We start from the raw sequence: 24,786 nt of genomic DNA on the forward strand, positions 1-24,786 counted from the left end.
CTGCAGTTCAGCAAGGCACACAGGTCACCTTCCCCTTCGTGTGCCACGTTAAAGGCTGATGTGGTTTCTCCCCGGTGCTGTTGAAATAATCTGGATCAGCAGCTGCTGTTACTAACGGAGTCGGAGTTACTCCAGATTGCTATGGCAGTGCAAGGGGAGAAACCTCTGAGGCTGAAGCAGCCGTGGAGCGTGTGAGCAGGGCCAAGCCATGGGGCTGCCACCTTTGGGGCTCAGCCTTGGCTCAGGGGTATGCTGGGCTCTGGGCACATCTGCCCCAAGATGCCTGAGCTGGAGAGACAGCTGTCTGTAAATGCAATTAGGTAGCACTGCAAAGCTATTGCAGTAAATATCCAAAATTTCAGTTATTGACCATGTGTTGGCTCCTCTCTGATTTGCAATAAATCCTTTGGGACTCACCAGAATTCAAGGTTTTACAGCTAATGCTTAGACAAAAAGATTTTAATCTTCAATCTACCAGAAGGAAGTCCAGGGAAATAAGCCTAATTTTGTCTTTGCCAAAAAAGAAACTCCAGCCACCAAATCCACCACCAGGACAAACTGAGTCTCAGTATTTAGAGTGATGGTTTGTTCAACTCTAAACCATTCTGATGGGTTTTGTTCTTGTGTCAGATGTTGTGGTACCACTAACAGGTATTTGGAGATGGGAGAGCAGCTGCCTTAGCACAGCTACCAGGAGCTGGCTGAAGGGGATCTTTCCTTTGGAAGGAAGTGGATATTTCCTTTGGAGGGTATTCAGCCACTGAAATACAAAGCCAGGTACCAATACGAGCATTAGTTCACATAAAATGCACTCTTTCATCTCAGTATAGTTGTTGCTCTGACAGTTTAAGCTTCTCAAATACCATATCTCTTTTTAATGAAGAAATTGCACACTCATGTACAGAAATCACGTATTTACAGCATAGAGCACCTATTGATACATTTTGGTCATGTTAACTGAATTTGGAAGTCTTCATAAAGTGAGAAATACAACGTTTCATTACACAATTACAGCTAATTATTTTAGAAATACAGTTTAAATGCGCGTTATCTTAAATTTATTGCTTATCTGACTGGAAAGATCTAAGCAAAACCTGAAAATCATAAACCCTTCCAGAACATTATATTTTATGCAGTCCAAAATGTGACACATGGGGTCTTTAATAATTCACTGCTTGTTAACATTAAACAACTGTTAACATGCTCAAATAATTAGTTATGCTTGCTTGACATGTTTGCATCTTTAATAATTGATGCATTTATCTTAATTACTAACAGTATTATGGTCGTAATATGCATCTTTTTTCTATCTTAAAATTTTAACAAAAACTGACTTTTTGCCAAAAATGATTATCCTCTAAGTTTTAATTACTCATTGTAATTAAATTGCAAGCTGCAGTATTTTATTAAAAATATCTTTCACAAAAAATATTTAATGGAAAAGAGGTGATTTGTTGTTTATGCATCACACTTAGTAAATATTTCATAAGTTTCATATTACCCTTTCAGAGCAGATATAAAAAACATAACATTCTTAATATAAGAGTCAATTTAAAAGCTGCTATAGTAGTCTTCATTTCTCCTCCCAAAGGTTTGCAGAAGTCAGTGAATAAAGGAAGACAAAAAAAACAAATGAAAAATGTGGTGGTGATTGCAAATTGGGTGCCCACCGTGACAGGAACCAAGGTTGAAGATGTTGTGCTGGTGAGTACATCACATGTTCTCCAGTGGAATTAGTCTGACTTGAAATAGAGATGAGCATTAAAAGTTTTTTTCATTCTTCGGTGTTCTTCTGATTCAACTTTCACTTGCAGGCTGCTAATAACAATAGTGGTAGTAGTTTGACTGTAATCATTTATTTATTGCAATGCTGATAGAGATAGGGGTGAGCTTTGTGTCAGCCAATTTGAAAAGACTGTGTTTTCAAGGCCTTCCCATTGCCAAGACAGGCTGGTTCAGATTAAGATGGCCGTTTCTGGTCCCTAAATGTTGTGGAGGCAATTACCACTCCCATGGAATGACAAAACTTGTTAATGACGTAAAAGAATTCAGTCACATCCGTGTTCTGGTGTGTGGTTGTGTTCCTTCCCAAATGACACATGAAGATGCTTGAGAAGGTGTCAGCATATTGGCAGGAAAAAGTCCATTTGTGAGACAAGAATGCTGTCCAAAGTTTTAGATTTACACCCCAAAAAGCTGTGTATTGCTGTTTCACAGGGCTACGTTTAGCAAGTGACTAATGAGTGCCCAGCTTGTCTCTGAGGTAGGTGGTTTCTGAGGAGCTAATACTTGAGCTGTGAGCCAAAGTCAGCCAAAACACTGCATTTTTAATGACAAAATGTGCCTGGGAATAGATCTAGTATAACATTTTTTTTAAGACGAGTCAGTAGACCTAAGGGGCAGAAACCTCCCGAGACAGACAGTGTGGGCAGGGAGATTGTGGCCAGATCCAGAAGTGTCTCCTCCAAGCCATCAACTTAGATGTATTCTTTCAGCAGGATTTACTCAAGATATGACCCTTTGCCAGAAAAACAGCGTGAGATCAGGGGGAGAAAAGTGCTGAACTGAGATGTTGAGCTCTGTTCTCTCTCCTATCTTTGGGGGCTTTCCTGCCTGCACTGAATACACCCCACATCTGTATCCTCAGCTGCCAGCAGAGCCTCTGGTGCTTCAGCTTCTGCAACAGCGTCAACACAGTGGTGAAGATTTGAATCGACTGAGAGAACTGGATATAGAGCAAAAGCAATATGAGGCTTAGTCCCCAGGAATCACTCAACCAAACTGCTGGAGTGTCTCACAGGCAGGGCTGTTCTCCCTCATGCCATGATGTCCAGCACCAGCTGGCACATCCACTGTGTACAGGTGAAAATGGCAAAACCATGGCCAAGGCCTCCCTTCCCACTGCTTCTTCCAGATTCACTGTGTGCTTTTAATCTATCCTGTCTCTTCTGACAGGTTTAGAAGATTCTCACTATTGCAAAGTCCTTATGTCCTTGACATGGTGTTCTTCAAAAAGCAATTTCTAGTCTGATTTTAGAGTTAAATAAAAATTTACACATCACAGATCTATTAATCATTTTTTCCCTTCTGTGGGTGTATCTTCAGTTTTCAGTGATTGATTTATGTGGCCAGATGGGTGCATTTGTTTCCTGCTGTCTTTCAGTCCAGCAGAATCCATGCATGCTGTGCAGTACAGTGGGCTTGAACTTTCACTTGAAATGCACTACTGTACATAAATCCTGAATACTATTCCTTCTTTGGAACAAATGGGATTCAGATGTGGATGTGGCACAAGCTGAGGTTTTCCTCTCAGTTAGTAAAGAAGCCCTTCCTTTCAGCTTTAAGAGGAAAACTTCAGTATTGCAGGAGGTCCTCTTCATGTCCTCCAGGTTTTTGCTCCAAAAGCCTCTGTCACCACATAACCTGTGGAGGCTCATTAGCTCTTGCCAGAGAAGCTGATTGTGGGGAGAGCAATCTGTGGTGTACATGAGCATTTATGCTGACATATGCTAACATTGTAAAAAGTATTTGCATATTGTCAGGTCAGTGTTCCCACAGCCTGAACTGTGAGAACAGGGACTGTGAAGACCTGAGAGGGGTTCTGTGGGAAGAGCCAGAGCTGGAATAGAGTGGACATAATAGCTTGATTCTCAGCAATGTTTTATGCAAGGTACTCGTGGCCGTCCTGGGCTCCAGTAGCTGAATGTAACCCTTGGTCCAGATGATGCCGATGCTTGTGATGACAATTCCATCTCTGACAGGGGAGGGGAAGTCTCAGAAGCAGCAAGTTCCCAAAGGCCATGTGAAGGCAAGCGGGTGGTAAGAGAGGGAAATCCAAATGAATGTTCCCACTGAGGGACCAGCTTCAGAGCATCCACATGTGAGAGAGGTCTCCCAACAGCACAGGCAGGAGCTCACACTTCATTAGGCCAGGAAGTCTCATTATGACATGCAAAGTCACAAGAAATTAGCTTCAGAAGTTTTCCCACTTGGGGAGTGAGTTATTTTGCATGTAAGGTGTGTGTATTTCTGTATGAAATGGAATTTTTTGCTTCTTTATGCAATTAAAAGATAACCTCTTCTGGTTTATAATTCATGGCCACTTTCCCAGCCCTGGTGGTGCATTAGGGAGAGGCCGATAGAGCTGCACTGGTGAAAAGGCTCTGGTCAAGCAACAGCAGATATTTGGTGGGAGCATCACTGTGGTATGACAATGTTTTACACTTCCAAAGAAAGAAGATGCAGTGCAAAATCAGTGTTTTGAGTGGTCTGTCTTGCTTCTACCATCCATTTATCTTGAACTTCTGTCAGTTTTTTCAATTTTTAAGTCTTGATATTGACTGAAACTCTAACCCAGACTTGCTAGAACACAAGTAAGGCTGTCCTGGGTGCTGCTGCCAAAGCAGGAGTCCTGTTTTCAGAGTGTCTTACTGTGTCACCCAATTCAGAGCAGGAACTTTAATCAGAACCCAGCCAGCAGGGCTGTGAGGTAACCTCTGCTGCTGGAACTGCTCAGCCCTGCTGAGCTGGCACTTTTGGCATTTTATTTCCTTTTTATTTTAGTCTGACTATTAGGAAAAGAGTTTGTCTACAGCTGTAACAAACTCAGTCATATGTTTTATTCAGAACCCTTAGGACTGGCTTCCCATGACCTGCAGGAGCTGGCAGGGGACACTGCATTTCCCAGAGCATGTTCCCTTGGGACCAGCCACCCATGCTGCTCACTACTGGAAAAGGTTTGGCCAAAACTTGGGCTCGTTCCCGTGTTCACTGATGCTGGTGAGGAAGGGAATGAGCTCCTTACGAGTTTCATGTAGATATTGAAAGTGCGAGTGCAGAGAACAGAGGGTGGCCAATGGCTGGAAATGATGGCAAGCACTGATGTGCCAAGAGGTGGATTTCCAGGAGGGGCCTGTCAGAAAATACTGCCCACAGAAATATGGATGCTTCCCTGTGAACTCTATGATTTGCAAAACATACATATGAGTTTTACAGTATTTTCAATATGAACACGTTCATGTCTATGACCCAGAATATTTCAAGTGTGAGCTAAATTCTTTCTGGCTCACTCAGGGTTTTGACATTTGTAAGTCTTTGCTCGCTCTAGGAGTATTTTTAATGGCTTGTATTAATTCAAGGTGTCCCTTTATGAACTTAAAATTAAAAAAACTCCACTACCTTTTAATGACATTTCCATTTATTCAGAATTATTATTTAAAATCCTAAATTAGCATTCTGCTCTTCGATTCTGACAGAGCCATTATATTTTATACTACAAGAGTTTAGTTAATTTTAAGTTATTAAACCCCATTGGCTGCATGAAGTGAGCATATTTAAGGAAGTTTCTGTAGTTCAGATGCATTCCAATCAACTATGACTGCAAACTTAATTCAAAAATTTTGCCTATGTTGCTTTTTATCCTTATATGTGACAGTTATTATTCTGAGTTTCACTTTCTGGCCTGAGAAGTTAAATAGCAGCTGCACACAGTAACAGCAGTATGGGGAGCAACCTGTCCTGTGCAACACAGCTCTTCAAACTGAAGGCAGAGGAAATCACAGAAATAAAAGTAAGTCTTTTTTTCTGAAAGAGAAATTTAAAAGTTCATGATATAAGCTTTTCCTATATCGGAAATTAATTTCTTCCAGCAGCAATATGTATTTATTTTGCATGTAAAATAATTTTATTTTGATTTTCAAAGCTATTTGTTTCTTTCGGTTGTCACCTGGCATGACTTAGGTAACATTCCAATTTCTTCGTGAATTAAGGATGATAATTTCTTCAGACATTTAAGTAGGGAAACAATTTCAAAGCTGCTTATCTTACAAAGTGACAAATAGTAGGTGGGAAGGGCTTTGTATGGGTGGGGTCTAACAGTCCTAATTGACTGCAAAGGAGCACAGTGGGGATTAAAATAATGTATGCAAAATGGGTCAGAATGTAACGGGAAGTATGGACACTTTTCTCTTAAAACTGAAATTACACTTCAAGGGCAGCATGAATATCTAGCAATAAGCATCATTTTAAAGCCCTTCAGCTGCTGTGACTTCAGGTGAAATTTGCTGCAAGCTATATAGATCTGCTTTAATTATTTTTTGAATCTGCAAACTCTGATCATTTGCATGCATTGCTAATACACTTGTCTCCTGAAACCTGAGCTGCGCAGTTTGGGCTTTCCAGATTTATCAAGTGAAACAATTCAGCTAATATCACATTAATTTAATTAACTTTAATTTTAAATGACTTGCTGGAGCACCTAACAAATGTAACATCTCCAAGACATTTTAGCAGATAGCTGTGGCTTTGTTGTACGCTCTTGTCTTCATAGTGAGAAAACATCTTGTTAGCATGAAAGGCCCCTCACTACTTTAGAAGAGAATATTTTGTTTATACTCTAACGTTTGCCTTGATTGCCTGGCTGTCATTTCAGAGGTGCAAGAAAACAGCAAAAGTGCAGATTGGTGGGGGGCTGATATAATTTAACATCTGCACTGTTCTGCAAAGATCTCTTTCAATTTCAAGTGGTATTGATAATTTATCTCATGTTTGGGATATCCACAGGGAACTGTAACTTGGGATTGTGAGCACGCCCAGCTCCTGGACTGCAGTGGCTTCAGGAGAGATGGACCTTTATTCTTGCTGAAAAAAGCACCAGGCTGTATGCAAGGTTGGTCCCAGAAAGGAGGGCAAATGTGGTACTTATTCTTCCATCACTTTTTTTTTAAAGATAAAAATAGTCCAAGGAAAATTCAAACTATCTAAAATCAGTCATCAGGTCTTCAGCTGTCCCATTGTTGATTCAATGTTTAATGTCAACTACTAAATATAGACCAAAATATTTTTATATTTATATGAACATATATATCTAAAATATATCTAATGGCTAAGGAGGCTGTCCTGTCTGACAGCAAGGTAGGTGCACTAAATATTTCAGAAATATAAATATAGTCTGTTCCAAACACTCACTTTACAATTGCAAACTGGAAAAAGTACCAGAGATAAGGCCATAATCCATGCGTGGACACAGTCAGGAAGATAAAGGCAAGAAGCTTGTATAGGAGCAGCAGTTTATTCACATTCACTTTTCATCATACATATACATTAAATATTAATAATACTGTATGAATATTCATCTCTGTTTAATATTCATTTATACACAGAAGTTTACAGCCGATCCCTTTAACTTTTGGTGCCAAAACCAGTGTTCAAAGGGTTGTGCTGCCATTGTTTCTGCAAAACGTTTACATTTATCTGCTGTAAAAGAGGCTGAATGGCACCGAAGAGTGTCGTGTTGAGTTTTAAAATGCCACAAATAACAGATTTATAGATTTTTCTAAATACATTATTTTACCTTGACAGCATTAATCATTCATGCTTCCTTCTTTCATTTTTCTACCTGCAATGGATTATTGAAACAGAAAATAACAACGGGAAAGGCTACAAGCAGTATCAAAATGTCAAGTTTGTACTTACAGTTGTATGTGCGTAGACAGGGTCAAGAGCCTCAATTATTTGTATATGTACACAGTGGTACTACATGAAAGGTTATGTCACCTGCAGCTATTTTCTTGCAGATTTAAATAGGACTGATATTCAACTCCACAGTCAGCCACTGACATGGAACATAGAATTGTAAAATACTATGAACTCTTATGTCAGGACCTAAAATACGAACTGGGTGATTGCAAGGTGTAGCTGTGGGCAATCCCATGTATTGCAGTGTAAGTCCTTTAAATTACTTTGTGTTATCCCTGACCTGTTCTTTTCATTTAAGCATAAGCCAGAACAACATGGAAGTACTTTCCAGGGAGAAGAAAAGCCCATTTTTGCCGTAGCATTTGCTTGGGTTTTGAGGGGTTGTGTGGTTTTCTTTTCTCTTTTGTCTTTTTTTTTTTTTTTTTATTCTTCGCTTGTTTTGATTTTTTTTTTTAATTTTGGTTCTTTTATACTTTATATTTTCATGAATGCAGGTGTGAAAATTTTATGTTAAAAAGCTTATTTTGCATATTATTTTAAAAGTTATTTTTCATAACCCAGGTATGATAATTTTAAAAAAGCCAAGAACATGTCTTGCATGTTAATGAAGTGCAAGTCTTATATCAAAACTGGCAGCAGCATTATTTGGAGTGGGATGTGTGGTGGAGCTAATCAGTATATTTTCACGGTGGAGGAAGGAGGAGAGAAGCTAATCAGTAGATTTTTTGCTGGTGATTTGCTTATTTAGGATATAGTTTAAAAAAAAAAAAAGAAGAAGAAAACAATAGCATGGAGTTTTCTTGACCAAGCTCCTTGTGGGTAATCCTCACTCTTTTGAAAGGTCAGCACGAGACCTCCAGCTCAGAAAGTCTTATTTTTGAAGAAGTGATTGATATAAAAGTACTTTATATCTTTAAAGCAACCTATTAAACTGGCAGTAATAATCATATAAATCAATATACTGGTACATCACTGATGTATGACAGCATGAGGGACACAGGTAAAATTGTATATTCAGCTTTGGCATTGACATTTGTGAATTCTTGAGAGTAACTTACTACTTCCATATCTTTAGCCTTAGAAAAAATAAAGCTTTACTGAAGGCCTAGCTGTATAACATTTATGTACTGTTAAGCTTGCTTTGATTTAAATTATTTATAGATAATGATATAATTAGCACTGGGAAATAACTATCTTAACAGACAAAAACATTTCAAAGAATAAATCAGTAAATTATTAGATATTAACATCAACCTCTCTATCGCTAGTCAGGTAACACAAACCAGATGCATATGCTGAATTAATAAAATTGTAATTGCAAATTTATTTTGAGACATACCATACACTCAGTAATTGTGCTAATTCATCTTACCAGTTTTTACACTTCTGCCAGTAGAAAATTCTGTTCATTTTTGGTTCTTGTCAAATCTTAAAATACAGATTTCACTGTCTAAAAGTACATTGGAAGTAAATTAAGGCATTAAATATTGCTGAATGAATATGATTTTTAGAACTTACTACTAAATTCTGTTGCACACCCAAGAGTTTGATCCCTTCTTTCTGGGAGGATAAACTTGGTCATTATTTCCTCTGGAGCAAGGCATTGCCATTAAATGACGCACTTTCCTCTGGTTTTCACCATTTTAGACTTTTTCTCCCCCATTATTTAATCTCTAGAGTTTTCTCATTCAATTATAAGAGATAATTGATTTTAATAAGTGCTAATTGTTCTGCAAAAATTCTTAATATGTATACAAATCCTTATATCCACACACGGAGGTATTCATGCCATAGAATTTAATATCAGTTCCAGGGAAATTACTTTGAGCTGCTTAACTGAAATAGCAATGACATGAAAATCCTGAGGGCTCGTGCTTACAAATATAGCAGGGAAAATAACTATATAAGTCAGGATCACTAATATCCAGGTGGTGCCTTTAAGTTTTAGGACCATAATTAGATCTATCTGATGGGTAAAATACCAGGGAAGGAGAATAGATGGTCAGAGGGAGGACTGAAAGAGGGAGCAGTGGGCACTCCTAGTTCGTCTTCCTGAGGGAGATGCCTTCAAAATGGGAGGTGCCTCCAGCAAAACTGACTTCCAGGGAAGGGTTTCTGCTTGGTGCACCAGAGTAAGCCCTGGGACACATGGGGCCAGGGTGGCCAGGGCTGGGAGCACTCCTGCCTGGTGTTCATTGTGGGGTCCTGCAGCCACTGCCTTCTGGTGGGTAATTTGGCTCCATGCTGGCTATCTGGGGAGGGATTATTGTGGGAGGTTTGGGGGTTTTTTTTCCCATGCTTTCTTTCCTTTTTTTCCACATTTTCTGCAAGAGCAGGTTTCATGAGTCATGTTAAAAATATTTGAATACCAGGGCACGACTGATTGACCATGAAGAAACCTCCTCGTGATAGTCAGTATACTCCAAGTAATAATGTAAGTGAATAATATTTTACAGTCACTTTGCATCAGTCTCTTCTTCCAGGTCCAATCCATCTGTATCCAGTTAGAAAGGACTCCTCCAAGGCAAGTTATTCATGGGTTCTTCCCAATTCCCCTCTTTAGATCCTGTAAACAAATCCAATCACTGGCTGTTTAACATTTTTATTACATAAATTCTAACATGCAGCAGAACATTACTGGGTATTGCTAATAATGGTGTGCATTTCAGATGTATTCTCTTTTTGTCACAAAACCCCTTAAACCATATTCTAATAACTGTGTATAAGATATAATTGGAAAGAAACATCACATTCAACAACCAAAAGAAATATCTCTGTAGTGCTTTTTGTTGTTTCTGTTTTCATCTAAAGTATCCACCAGGCATTTCAGTTCCTTCAAGGAAAAACAACCCATGTCTCCTGTGATAACCCAAACGTGCAGACATGCTGATAAATAAGATACATTTACAGTTCTTTTATTACTGTATTCTATGACAAGATCAAATAAACAGTATTTTGTGGAATATTACAGCTTACAAGAAAGCTAAGCTACTGTCCAAAGATGCTGAAAAATTCCAGTATAAATACACTTTATTTTCAGCTGGCTCATGGATGATTAGGGCATCCCAACACTTTGACAATTTTCATATAATACTATGAAGAATTTCATGATTTCCCTTCATCTTAGTGCTGCTGCCAGCTCAATACATCTTTTTCTAGTAAAAATTATACAAATCTGTGGTTTTTACTTTTCTCATACACCATAAATCCTCAAGATAGTTTCATATACGTTAACTACAATCTTTCTTCCCCCCACCTCCCCTCCCTGGGGTTCAACCAGCAAAACCTCAGATATATTACAGAAGAGGAGCAGAACATAAGGAAACATCACTTTGGTGAGATTTGAGGAATTTCTATTTATAAATATCTACCTGTATTTCTTTCACATAAACAATAGTGAAAGACCAGGAAAAGGTTGGGTCATCAACTGGCATCTGTTTCTCTGCATGAGATGTCCCAAGAGAATAATATTTACTGAGCAAACATGAGTTACATGATGGACCATAATGTGGAGTTTTCAAATTGTCTTGGCAGCTGTTCACCTGTTGAATAGCTCTGTGACTTTTTGAGGAATTATTTGCTTGATCCTGTCAAGGCGAAAGAAAGAATTTTGATATATACAAAAAGCCATCTACGCTTTTCTCTTCAATAATTTCCCGTCACAATATACTCATTTATGAAGCCTGACTTTACTGATGAGAAGGGACAGGCAGATCTTTGGCCTTAAGAGTTTGGCTCTGCCTTTGTTTTAGAGGACTTTCTTTGGGTTAGATCTCTGATTTTTCCTGCTTTGCTTATCCTCAAGATATTCCCATTGCTCCCTGGGCCTCCTGGCAGCCCAGCTGCCATGAGCCTGGTTATTCCTCTGTTAGAAGGAAGGTGTTTCTTACAACACCCAAACCCTGTGTGCTCTCCCCATCCCTTCCCATGGATCCCACTGACCAGCTCTCCAGGAATCATCATGGGGGGGTCTGTCCAAGGGGGTCACCCTCCAGCTTCCTTCCAAATTGGTGGTGATGCTGGGTGGACATGCTGGGGTCCCTGCCTGGCCCCTCTGCATATTGGGGAAGAAAATCCAAATACAATTTAAATGCTGTAAAACTGGGAATCCCACCAAATCTCATTTCCCTGGTGTTCTCTTCTGCTCTTCTCCTTTTTAACTTTACCACCCATAGTGTAAATTATTATGAGAAAAGGCTAGCAGAAGAGGATAATACCTTTTTTTAGTGTGCCACTGCCTGCCATTTCCCCTGTTTTTCTTTACTCATAGGGGTTTATTCTCATTTAAAAATTCTATTTACTGTCCACTTATGCTTCCTTTCTCTCTGAATTTAATTTTTAAGTGCTTTGATTATTTGAGCAATAAAATTTCCTTTGTGTGGGTCAGGGGTTTTTTTGGCATAAAGAGAAGCTCCTTGTAGCCTATCCCAGTAAGAAGATTTTTGCATGCAAGGAATAGTTACTATGTTTTGAAAAACAAAGACATGAAAAATACCCCCCAGTTCAGAGTGCAATCAGACTGTCTGTTCCCACGTTGAGGGCTAGCTGTGTTATCCACCCAACTACCACAACTTCAAAAGGCATTCAGAATGCAGAATATAATTTACTCTTAATTTGTACTTAAAAAATTTAATCCAGATTAAATGTAGATTAAATGTCAAAGATGGAAACAAATCTCTCACTGGAGAAAGGTTTGCACTTTGGATACATACCTTGAAGCTGATCTGTGTGAAGTCCTCAGAAATGATGGTGAGAGTCCCAAAAGCTTAAAGATGTCATTGTGCAGGATGATGACTCTGAGACTGACATTCTGCAAAGAACTATTTGAAATGCACCAAAAAGCTTTTCTTCTGTCCCTGAATCATGTTGTGGGTCCAAACTGGCTCCTAAATTAGGTAGGCACATCTGTTGACTTAAAACATGCAATCTGCACCTGGAAGAGACTAAAAAAATTATATTTCTAATTTTGACAAATAGTTATGTTTTGTTCTCTCTGCCATGAATTAGGGCACACTATCGCTCTTTGTTTCTAGCAAGTAACTGAAGTATTATTAAGATTTTCTTTCCATTTCTTAGAACTCCCCAGGGTCTATAGTTTTCTTTGCAGAAACTGTTGCCATTAAATATGCTGTATGTCAATGCAGCAGTGAGGTGGTTAATTTTGACTGAATATTATGCTATATAACCACTTGGCATTTAACTTGAAAAATGACTTTCTGCTTCACCTGTCAGCAGCCCAGTTCTCATCAAATAAGTGAGTGAGAAAAATTTTTAAATTTCAATTTCCTGATGCTATTAGACACTACTTCTTCCATACTTAAACAGTTTAGCAGTGCATGTACATGTTTTGGTATTCATGCCATGCATCACACTACATGCTATTACAATAGCTTTTTTGTTTAAAGGGTAAAGAGATGCATGGATCTTTATCTTGGGGTTAGGAAAATGTATTGCAGGAACATGGCCAATCAGGTTTCTGAATAACTTTGTAACATAGTACCATAACCCTGGTGCAGTGCAAGGAATTTAAAATACTAGGTGCCTATGAGTCCACAGAAAGAAAGCATTCTAGATGGAGACACCAGCACAGCAATCCTGCACTGCACTTCCTCAGAAAACCGGTGCCTCATGGAGTATTCATCTATTTTAGTCTTTCAGCTGCCAGACACATAATTCTGATAAATCATGCAAAATAATTTTTTTTGCAATTTCAGTATATTTTAGAGATTTAAATCATTGTAACTTAACATTAGTGGTAAGTTTCCTTTGTTTCCATTTCCAATACAAGACCAGTTTTCACTGACGGCTAATATATCCCCAAACAGTAAGTACACTGCATTGGGAGAGGGAAGGCATTGAGAGAAGGAATCAAATTAAATTTCCCCATTTCATTTTCATTTCTTATGCTTCTTCACACCATTTTCCCTTTACCACTACCAAGGCTGGAGACATTTTACTCAGGGGAAAAATGCACCATCTCTGCTGAATTTCCTTTTAAATTTTTGCATTTTTTTAATAAAATGTATAAATCCATAGTTATAAAGTAACACATCAAATATCATTTGAAATAATAAATATGAGCAGGTGTCACTAAAGTCAAAGTCATTATTATTTGTTTATTCATTTGGTTAGTCTTGACAATTGAGTCAGTACAGTGGGTTACAGAACAGTACGGACAGTTTGGTTCAGCAGCATTTACTGTCTTAAAAATAGAAATATAGCAGCCAGGTGGTACTTAGGGATCCAGGGGTGAAAAATACACACTGGTATTTTAAGGCATTCTTACAGTAAAAAAAAAAAGCAGTGTCAGGGTAAATTTTATTACTCTTCAAGAAGTACCAAGTTATGGATTGGATTAATATGTCTGGTATTTTCATTTTATTGTAGTGTAACTTTGCTAAAATAAAGAAAGTTTCATCAGCTTGAACATAAAGCCCAACCATGAATGAGGCCCAACATTAAAAGAACTGCAGAACTGCCAGGTGTTTTTTAAGTGCCTCTATTCCTGGTAACACTCTTCAGGGGCTTTAGTCTTTCCAAAAATGTGTGTTTTCCCAGCTTGCAGCTGATCTCCTGAAGCTGTGGAGGAGAGCAGCCCCAGCACATGACTCTGCTTGGAGCACCACAGGGATCTTCTGCCTTGTTGTAGGTTTGTGGGCACAAACCCACATCTGGGAGAGAGCACAGTCTCCTGAACTTTTGATATGAATTTGTAAGAAAGCAAGGTTGTGTGAGAATATTAAAAATACCTTGTACCATGTGGAAATAAGTATGGTGGTTTAGAGACAGTGACAATAGGAACACCATGCCCTTAGGGTTGATTACAGTTTGCTCCCAAATTTACAGGAATTATTATTTAATGAAACAGCAGTAGACACTTCTAACCTGTGGGTAAATTAATATACTGCTTGCAACTGAATGTTGGATTTATTGCTTGCCCTGGATTTACCCTGTGGTCATTGAGCAGGCCTTGCCCTTCTTCTTCATCCCTGGCAGCAGACAGTGGAGTACAAGATATCCCCTTTAGTGGGCTGATTTTTCCCCACAGAAATATCTGCTCTGCTTTCCTAGGTTGAGAAATGTGGAAACTCATCAGTAGGTGTGGCATTCTCTGTGTAAAGTAGAACACATTTTACTATGCTGATAGAAATGAGATTTATTTTTTTCTCTTCTACATATGAATATACACAAGTTTAGGATTATGTTCTATAGGGTCTGCACATGAGCATAGTAGGGTTCTTACAGGACTCCACATCCTATGGACAGTTACTTCTGCTGCTGTCTGTGATCAAATATCATATCCATGTGGTGGGTTTTGCTCCTAAATCCTCAAGGGAAGGGTACGAGCTCTACAAACAACCTCCTCAGAAGATCATCTGCATTAAATCAGTGAGTGGATTGAAAATTGCATCTTCCAGTGTCAGCTGGATGCTCCAAGGTTGACAGAAGTACTGGGATTGTGAGGCCATGGACAGCTTGAGGAGTCCCTGTTCAGCCCCTGCACAGGTGAGGGTCTGTGACAGCTGGACACTGCTTCTTTCCCAAGAGCTTATAGGGCTCCATTTGGAAGTGACCATGGGGGACAGCAAAAGTGACACAGAGAGATGAATTGGTTGTCTTCAGTCCCAGGGTCAGGGCAAAATAGGACTGGTGTAACCAGAAGAGTGAGAGCAAAAACTTAAAGCAACAAGGTGCAAAAATCATTGTGCTATCCCAGTTGGAATCTCTGGCCAAAGAAAATGTCAGTGTGGTGTTGCACCCATGCCAAGCAGCTCTTCTGGGAGGTGGCTTCATTAGCATTGGCTTTGCACTGCTCAAGGCACACAAACGGATGCTTCCCTTCCTTCCCAGGGACTGTGGAACTCACCAAAATAATGTTCCACATGCCAGCATGTCCTGCAGAGGCCTGTGGAGGGAAGATAATGGCTGTAAGACTTGTCAAAGTCTAATTAGTTACTCACAGAAGAGAGATCTCAATTTTTTTGGCCGAATCCCTTTCGTTTGGAAAGATCCCAAACCCCTGCTTCCTGGGAGCTTGCCTTCATTCTTAAATCCTCAAAGGGCTGCCCCATGGGATGACAGATTTTATTTTTAATTTTTTTCAATAATATTCTGCTTTACAACAGGATTTTTTTTTCAAGGTTAGATAAATGATAATTAGAATTGAGTATGTTCTAACCCAATGGGTTGTATGGGGTGTTTCCTCACTGGCCCCCCTCCTGGCAGCACCAAGGGGAGTGAGTTCATATATCACTGCAGAAAGCTTACGAGTCCCCTTGAAGCATTATGAAAATTGCTGTGCACAGCTATTTTGTTTCTGAAAGACAAATTCTGTGCAAAAGGTAAGAGACAACAGGTGAACAGATGTGGTGCTGTTGTGGCAGTGCAGGTCTGTGCATCAGCTCCTGTACACATGGTGAGAGCATCAGGTGAGTGTCAGCCAGCCCTGCCTCCTCCTGCCCTCCAGCCATAGATAAAGAAATTCAGACAGAGAAATGCACAAATACCCTTATGCAAAATCCCAGCCAGCTGAGGCTTTTATTCAGATTCATTAGTCCCACCTGCTCAGATTCCTTGAAACGACAAGAATAGTACTTTCCACCCCAGTTCCTGTTGATGGCTGAAGCCCCAGAGGCTCATTGAGTGAATGGGACCCACCTTGGGATAGAGACCCCCAGATCTGCTGTGTGTGGGGTCAGCTCCTGTGGGAACCTGGGGCAAGCCTGCCCTGAAGGGTTCAGGGTCAAAATCTAGGTTGTCTGGATTCACAAACTTTCAGCTGGAGGGAAAATGGTTACAAGTGCTCTGATTCCCTCTCAGTGCAGTAACACAGGGAGAAAGACCATATCTCCAAACTCGGTTGTCATCCGTTAACATCTCATCCTCCACAAATTTCTATAATCATTGGAGGGTATTTGCAAATATTTAAAAATGCTTTCTCTTCCTTCAGGAATTTTTATATTGGGTTTTATAGAAGGTTTATAATAGAGCAAATAACAGTTTGGATGAAATTCTGGGAATTCTTCTGTAGTGTGCTTCTGCATGATAATCATTATGAGATTGCTTCCCCACTGCTTGTTTAATGCAGCTGTCCAAGTTTTGTATTTACTGGGAATCCAATTTGTTTTAAGAAATTAACAAAACAAATACTTAAAGTACTGTGCTGAACCTATCATAAAGTTTTTATTCGTTTTGGTGAGAAAGAAAAAAAACATTATAGTTTTCATGGAACAGCATTTGAAGCCACACTTATGAAATTGAATCCCTACCAAAATAATTTGCTCATGTTAATACAGTTGTCGTATGGCATTGAAACAATTATTCTGTTGGTTTTGTCTCCAAATTGTGTCAAGCTTTGCTGTGGCAGTGGGCAAATATCTGCTCAGAGAGGCAGGCTGGCTGCTTAGCTAGAGCAACAATGCCGTGACCTGCAGAGATGCTGATGGGACTGTGTGATCCTCAGATCCAGTGACAATATTTATGGTCCTCAGAGGAAGGAGTGCCCTGGCACTCACAGACAGGGCTGCCAAGTCCTGCTGTCCCTTCTGTAGCCCAGCACATGAGATAATATCTGTGCTCTTCAGGGCAGGCACTGTTACTCCCTGTGATCTTGGTCACATCTCTGAATGTCCTTTGCTTAAAAGCATTGGGGAAAAACCAGGTCTCTCTGGTGACAGGAACACTGAGCATCTTGTACTGGGCTTTCCAGCTCATTGCTCTTTCCATGTGGCCTCTGGAAAACTTCCTCCAGCTCAGTGGTGACTATAACTCTGCAGCAGGTCCTGGTGACTTGCTGTGCTGGGAGTCATTGCAATCCCCCCTGTCAGCCCCAGGACCTGCTGCACCAGGGTCTGGTTCTCTACCTCTCTCCTCTCAAGACTGTGCAGATTTGGGTCTTTTTAGTCATGTGCAGTTGTAGGATCAGTTTCTCCCCAGAATAGTCTGTCATTTGCTACCAAATTCTGAGCTCTCTCTGCAGGATAACCAGAATGGCGAGCCACCCCTGTTTTTCCCAGATATCTGCTGGCATTTTTAAAACCAGCATGTGTAATTGTGCTCCTAATAGCATGGGTAAAGGGTATCTGAGAAGTCCATTGGTTGTTATTATTGTTTCTTTTTTTAAGGAGAAAATACTTGCTAATTGTAAAAATTCAGAGTTGAAAAGTAATACTTCGTACCAAGCTTTTCAGGTAGAAGGAAGGTCCTGGATCTTGGAGACCTCCAAGCTGTTGGATGAGATTGGTGCCAAGCTCATACCCAGTAGGTTACATTTGTCTGTTCTTGGCAGCCCATGCTTTTTATTTCAGTTTTAAAGTATTTTAAAAAATAAAATAAAAAACAACAAAAACAAACCTCTAGATCTCACCTAACACATGTTTGTAAACCTTGCACACTTGCTTCCTTATGGATATCTCTATGCTTGATCGGGCAGCCAGGGCAGTACCCATACATTGGACTCTGTTTTTACAAGGGTAAACAATGACCTGTGAGGCAGCAATGAGCTACAGGCCCTTGAGAAGAAGGCTTTAATTCTACCCAAATTTCTCTCACACAGTAGCCAGTCTGTGGCTTCAGAATATGAACCCTGTGCCAGTGAAATTAGCAGGGCATGTCCATGGAGCCCTTATCACACCCCACAGGCAGAGTAGGGGGGTACAGGCAGAGGCTGTGGAAGAGCAAAATGTTGGGTACTGGTTGTTTACAGCTGTGATGGCAACAGACATTTTCTTAAGGGAAAGGATAGGGCCAAAGGCAGGATGTGCAACTGTTGATTCAGCTTTGCCTTTTGGGGAGGAGGGGAGGTTGGAGGGCCTTTTTTGCTTCTCACTGCACAGGGCAGGGGAGCACGTCCTGGGCTGAGCCACCCCCTGGACCTCCCCAGAAATGGAGCAGGGTTGCACTTCTGGTAGGAGGGGTTATGTTTGTTAGTTTGTTTTTTACCTTTTTTCCTTTTTCCCCCTCAGTGATGCAAACTGCATTAGGCTTTCCAGCTGCTTGTTGTTTCACATCTAGAAAAACTTCACTGGGCAGTGAAGGGGTGAAAAAAGGTGTTCTGGCAATGAGATGTCTCACTGGTTTCTGGAACTGGGACTTTAAAACCTTTCTTAATCTGGTGGCTGAGTGTCTGAATCAGAATAGGCAAATGTCAGATAATTTCGCTGCCCGTCTGAAACAACAAAACATGCTTTGGTTTAAAACTAATCCACAGCGCAACTCACCTTGCTCCAAACTGATTTGAGTCACGCATCTGTAACATTCCTGGGTCTACAAATACCTATGACTTCTGGATCAAATTGTTTGTATGTTAATTTATCCCAAACTGCTAACACAGCTACGTCAGCATTGTCAGTTTGCTCCTCTCCTTGGAGGAATGTGCAGTACAAAAGTTTTATCCCTGTGATGCTGACAGGGATGTGATCCCACCCTCCGCAGGGCTGCTTAATAACTCTCTCGCTATGTTGTGTGTTGGATGCTAACAGCAGGAAGCATTATTTTAGAAGATTTAAATTAGCAGATTTTATTTACCACACCAGTATTCTCACGAGGCATCTCACTTCTATCTAAAAGGGTTTTAAATTATCAGCTTTTATTTATTACAATGGTATGTTCCTGATTTATCACACTTTCCTGCGTCTTATTTACTCAGACCAATATGGCATAAAAATAGCTGTGTAATATAGAGAACTCAGAAACACTCGTGAATTTTCTGAAAGCAGGGAGGAATTGCAAACAGTTGAAAATATCACAGAAACATTAACTGATACAACTTTTGAGTCCACTTTTGACTGTATCTGCTATTGAAAGCAATGAGGACAAGAGGACCTAATTTAACAGCTTTGCCACTGCTAATGAAAGCAGGGTTTGAATTAAAGTCTAAAATTTAAGGCTACTGCAGCTGTCTTTAAGACTCTAAGTTAAAGCTATACCAGTTGCAAGACAAACTGATAGGAGCTTTTGGGCTTTGTGTCATTCAGGAGACTGATGTCTAGTTTCAGATGTCATTTCAGTTAGATCCCTCTGTAAAGAACATTTAAGAGTATCTCATTTTACTTTTTTCATCTCTGTAACTGCTTCACTTTTTTTTTACTTACAGAAGCATCAAAAGGAATTCAGGCTCACTTGGTCATAGTCTGGACATCAGGTTTTTATAGGAACAAAGAAAGATATGGTGCGCCCTTCACACATGCTCATATTAAAAATTTATTAGGCAAGTTTCAATATCTTTCAATTATTAGGCAGATTTTAAGGCTCTTCTAAGTGGTACAGTAGTAGCAAATGCCAGCTGATATTTTATAGAAATATTCCAAATAAAAATACCATTTGATTGTAAGGGGGAGCAGAACCTCCAGGAACATATCTTCATTTTTGGTAGTTTAGTCCACAGTAGCAAAAACCACATTGTACCAATCAGATATTTAATGAGCCTCTAACTCCATTTCTACCTTATCCCAAAGGTATAGCAAATAGTGCTGCTTTTTTAAAATATCAAGAAAACATCATTTGCTCTAAAATGTCCCTAAAAGCAGGTCTAAATTGCCAATAAAGGCTAGGTAATTGTATCAGCATGGATCAGAAAGCATTTCTCAGAACTGATGAAATAGTTTGCGGTATTGCAGAACCTGAATGATGCTCTCTGTACATTACACTGGAAATATCAAAGACTGGTCTCAGTTTAATTTGCTCACTAGTGTGTATTTTGGATTCTCAGGAAATATTTCTTGCTAATGTCATTCTGTTTTTCTTCAAATGTAATTTGTTTGGGTCAGACGATTTCTGCCATGGAGGGTTCACTTGGAAGAACTTTTTTTGTTTGGTTTTCAATTACAGAATACTATTTTTCCAAGAAAATTGCATGTTTTAAAATTCTCAAATCCTGTATTCTTTACTGTATTCAAGATTTTAAACATTTCAAATTTGAAAAATAATAATTTGCAAGATTGTTGCCCAACTTATCAGCTCTTTCTCAGTAGTTATACAATCATTTGACAACCAAACACACATACAGTATAAATATTTAAGAAAAAGTAAATTCCATTAAGCTGCAGTGTGATAGATGCAGTAGTAGGTACTTATCTTTGAAATATTAAACTCTAGACATTTATATCTGTACAAAAAAGAGTTTCCTGCCATTTGATGAGAATTATGTGCCTGGCACTAATAAAATATTAAACTCCAATTTAAAAGATAAGTATCTTACCCACTTTTTTTCATAATAAAACATTTTACAGTGCATATGAGAGCTAGTATGCATCAGAATTTCCATACAATACTGTATTTACAAACTTTTATGAAAGTTTTGTGTCTGCATTTATTAGTTGCTGTCTCTATTTAAGCACTTATTATTTCATATAATGACATTGTGTGCTTCAATAATGCATGATAGAAGGTATACAAACAGGCTTTATTTTTTGCAGCAGAGTTTTCTTTTGTTACAGGCGACTGGTGCTAGTTAATTAAATGTAGATAGCCCCTGAAAATTGCATTATCCTTTTCTGTCCCTATTATATAAATTAATGTCAAATTGATGCAATGCTTCATGTTTAAAATAATAGATACATGTGTTAAAAATTATAGCCTGCAGTTTTCTTGTTTGACAATGCATTATTTTCAACTGGAAATGTCAGTTTCTAACCTTCTGTCCAGAATACTTTGCAAAGGGCAGTAAGCATTAAGTGTTAGTTATCAAATATAGTGTCTTTGAAACATCAACAATACTATTTGTAGAGGAAAAGTCATAATATAGAGACTTTCTGCTTTGAAAATAATCTCATAAAATTAAATGTTCAACAGACAGTTATCAATAAAATGAGAAGTTCCTTTGAATGAAGAAAAGTCACCTTTACCTGCAGGTGGATTTCAGCGTCACCTGCTCCATTTTCAGCAAGTGGCTCATTTGCCTTTTCTTTCCCAACTCTTTATATAAAAAAGTGAGAATTAAATTCTACTTTTTTTTTTTTTTTAAATCTCAGGTATCACCCCTCAAAATCACCTGAAAGCTGCAAAAGCATAAATATATTTGTCATTGTCCTATCAAACTTCACAATCTCCCAGCTTTGCTTCACTACCTCAGTTGAGCGATGTCATATTGATGCCATTAAAAGAAGTTGTGCAGTTAGGGTGTTTTTTCCTGTTCTCATAATTATCCTCTTTTTCAATTTACAAAAATATTTCATTAGACTCTTTGTACTACAGCTTTTTGTATTGTGATCAATGTCAGTAGACAACTCTGCCTTTTTTTAATTACTGAACTGGGTGATTAGAGTTAATAAGCTATGAGATGTAAATACTGCCATTTCAAATAAACAAGAAAGCACTTAGAAACCAAAACAAAGCCTTTCACTGAACTCAGGCACAACATCCTCTGAGAGATGTGTGGCATGAGTGATTCAGTATATTACTTGCTGTAAAGAAGGATGCACCTTGTTACTTTAAACAGCAAAATCCAGCAGCAAGTTTTCAGGGTTTGAGATATTCTTTTAAAAGGTGCAGTTTAAAAACTACCATATTTTCAGATCACAAAGGTCTTTTGTTTATATTTTCTACTTTCCAACCAAAGAGACAGTCATTCTCTCATAAAAATACTTTACAAGAACAGCTTTGGTTTTTACTTTTCTTCTGTAAAGCACACTCCCCCCTGCTCTCAAAGGCAGCAGGTTTCCACAGAGCTATCCACTGGTGCTGTTACAAAGCAGAAAACCTTTCTGTGTGTATGTAGTCTGTAACAGTCAAGATATGGCATATATAAACTTGGAGTTTGGGTTCAAAACTAAGAAAAACTGGTTTTTAGAACAGTAGGTGCATGTTGGTATAACAAGGAAATTTCCTTCCACCTTATGGATCCTTATATTTCTTCCTGCAAATTCTGCAAATATGGATGGCAAGATCCATATACTTATGTCCTTGTGCATCACTAATAACTTTACTGGCTTGTTTTTAAATCAGTTATATATATTGAGTAAGAGTTAGTTAATTGTAAGATGTATCCATTTTTGCAGTTTCTGATGAACTTTCCATTAATGTCCTTAATGCCTATTTTTACTCTTTTCAGCAGGTACCTATTAACATTGCAGTGCTTTGTAAACTCCTTAATAATAAAGAAAACATGTTATGATCATAAAACAGGGGAAATGGTGCCTAATTGCAGCCAGGATAAACTGCACTTAATATCTGTTGTCAACAAAGCAATTTGCCTGACGATATCTTTAAATCCTTTCCTTAAATTGTTTCCAGCACAAATTATTTTAAATGGTTACTTTCAAGAGCCCATTCCAAAGAGCTGCCTTTAAAAATAAATAAATAAATAAATAAATAAATAAATAAATAAATAAATAAATATGAAAAGCACCCCAACAATTAGGTAGGTCCGTGTTAGCAGGCTGAGGATTTATTTAGTTGTTTTTCGCGGAGGTCTCTGCGCTCACTTTGCCGAGGCTGCAGCAATACCCTGAGAGCAGCGAGCGCTGTGTGATTCCATTAGCGCGGCTGCCCAGTGCTCTACGAGGTTACCTGGCTGCTGCCCCGGGCACTCCTGGCACCCACAGTGCGCTGGGACAAGGACCTGCTCCTTCCCTGCAGCCTCTGGATGAGGGGCAGGGCCCCCAGGAGCTGGGGCCGGTGCAGTGCATGGTTCTGGCAGTGCATGGTTCTGGCAGTGCATGGTTCTGGCAGTGCATGGTTCTGGCAGTGCTTCCCCGCTGTCGTGGGTCCCTCCTTGGGCTGCGGCTCTGGATCTCAAGGGCTGCACCTTCACTCTTGCAACTGGGGAGTTTTCATTTCTACCCTTCTTAAATCTTTCTGCATTGAGATTTCAAGTCAAATGTGTTTCAGCACACTTTTCCTGAGAAGGCAGATTTACATATGCATTAGGTTCATTTTATCGGAGTACACACACAGCAATGACACATCTCATTGACAATGTGCTGTCTGATGGATAACTCCGTACAAAACACATATTTGAAAGGAAAATTGGAGGAGGAATAGGATTAAGAGTCTGTACATAAGTGACATCATGTTTTGTGAAGATGAACTGCAGGAATGTCTTGCCCTACTGCATAGTCTTGGATTATTCAAAGATCCAACAAGTGTTTTGTGAGTGTAAAAAACTCCTTGCTGCCCACCATCATCAGGCAGAAACTGCTGGGACCAAGTCTGGCCATATCTGAAGCCACTATATGCTTTATTTAATAATGAAAATACTAAAAAAGCTTAATCAAACTTTGATTTTCAGTGCCACATTGCCGCATGGGACTAACTCCATGTCCAGGCACGGCAGGATTGTGGCTCTTTCTCTTCAAAGGTGAGCAGCAGTGCTTAAATATTGTGGTTTAATTGTGTCCTGAGTCCTGGGTAACAACATCATTTCCAGCTGGGTGGCTGCTGTGGTCCACCTGCACGTCTCTCCTGCCAGGCTGGTGATGGGCAATTTGCTTGTCTGGAGGGAAGTGGGGTGGGAGCTGGCACAGCTTTGGTGGCAGTGGCCACTTGTCAGCTTTATAGGGTATCAGTGGCTAAGAGTTGTGGAAGATTTTAGATGCCAAAGTGTGTGTTCTAACATTCCTTTGAGAGGAATGTCCATATACTGCCAGCCATCCTTACTGTACTGCACAGGCTTCTTCCTACTTTCCTTCTTTTCTCCCTTTCTGTTTCTTGATTGCAAGGATTTTTAATAATTTAAAATATATGCTGCTCTGACTCAAGGTGGACAGTTCCTTCTCTATGTCCATGGAAAGAAAAAGAATTACAAAGGAAAAGTATAAATATAATGCAGTGGTTTTTCTAGGGGAAGACGAATTGCTTCTGGGATTTATCACCATCACCAAGGATGAATGGGGCAGCACCACCTCCAAAGCCCAGAACTGCAACCCTGAAAATCCGTGGCATCAAGCTCAGCAACCTTTTCAGGCTTTTCTTGGACTGGTCACCCCGGATGTTCCCTTGTTTATTTTTCTGCTGAAGGAAGATGTTACCCATCCTGTGCCAAACCTACAAAATAAAAATGTCTGATTAATTTCATGTAGACTCTGATCTCTGCTTTGTGGTAATGGTGTTTTCTGTGGAGATAACCTTGGTCACACTCAGGTGTGTGACTGCACCCACTGCACGTGACCTGAGCTACACCTTTGCTGCTGGTTCCTGCTGGTCATAAGTGAAATCTTGCACAGAAGTGCACTCCAGTACAATTTTACCTTGGGAGTGAAAAATGCTTGGATTCCATCTTGGCTTGTTCATTTAATGTCTCGGTGAGATAGTACATATCTTTGAATTCCTACCTCAGGTTTTCTCTCTATAAAATGGCACAATAATACTGTC

General features: G+C 39.4%; 1 long non-coding RNA gene across 1 annotated transcript; it reads left to right on the forward strand.

Annotated features, from left to right (window-relative positions):
* The first annotated feature begins 642 nt into the window (after positions 1-642).
* LOC109144232 lies at positions 643-24,489 on the forward strand. The gene is made up of 5 exons (XR_002044844.3): positions 643-777; positions 1,592-1,704; positions 5,435-5,569; positions 6,562-6,667; positions 24,257-24,489. It is a non-coding gene; the product is annotated as an uncharacterized LOC109144232 (long non-coding RNA).
* The last annotated feature ends 297 nt before the right edge of the window (positions 24,490-24,786 follow it).

This window comes from Corvus cornix, chromosome 11, assembly GCF_000738735.6.
Source record: "Corvus cornix cornix isolate S_Up_H32 chromosome 11, ASM73873v5, whole genome shotgun sequence".
NCBI lineage: Eukaryota > Metazoa > Chordata > Aves > Passeriformes > Corvidae > Corvus > Corvus cornix.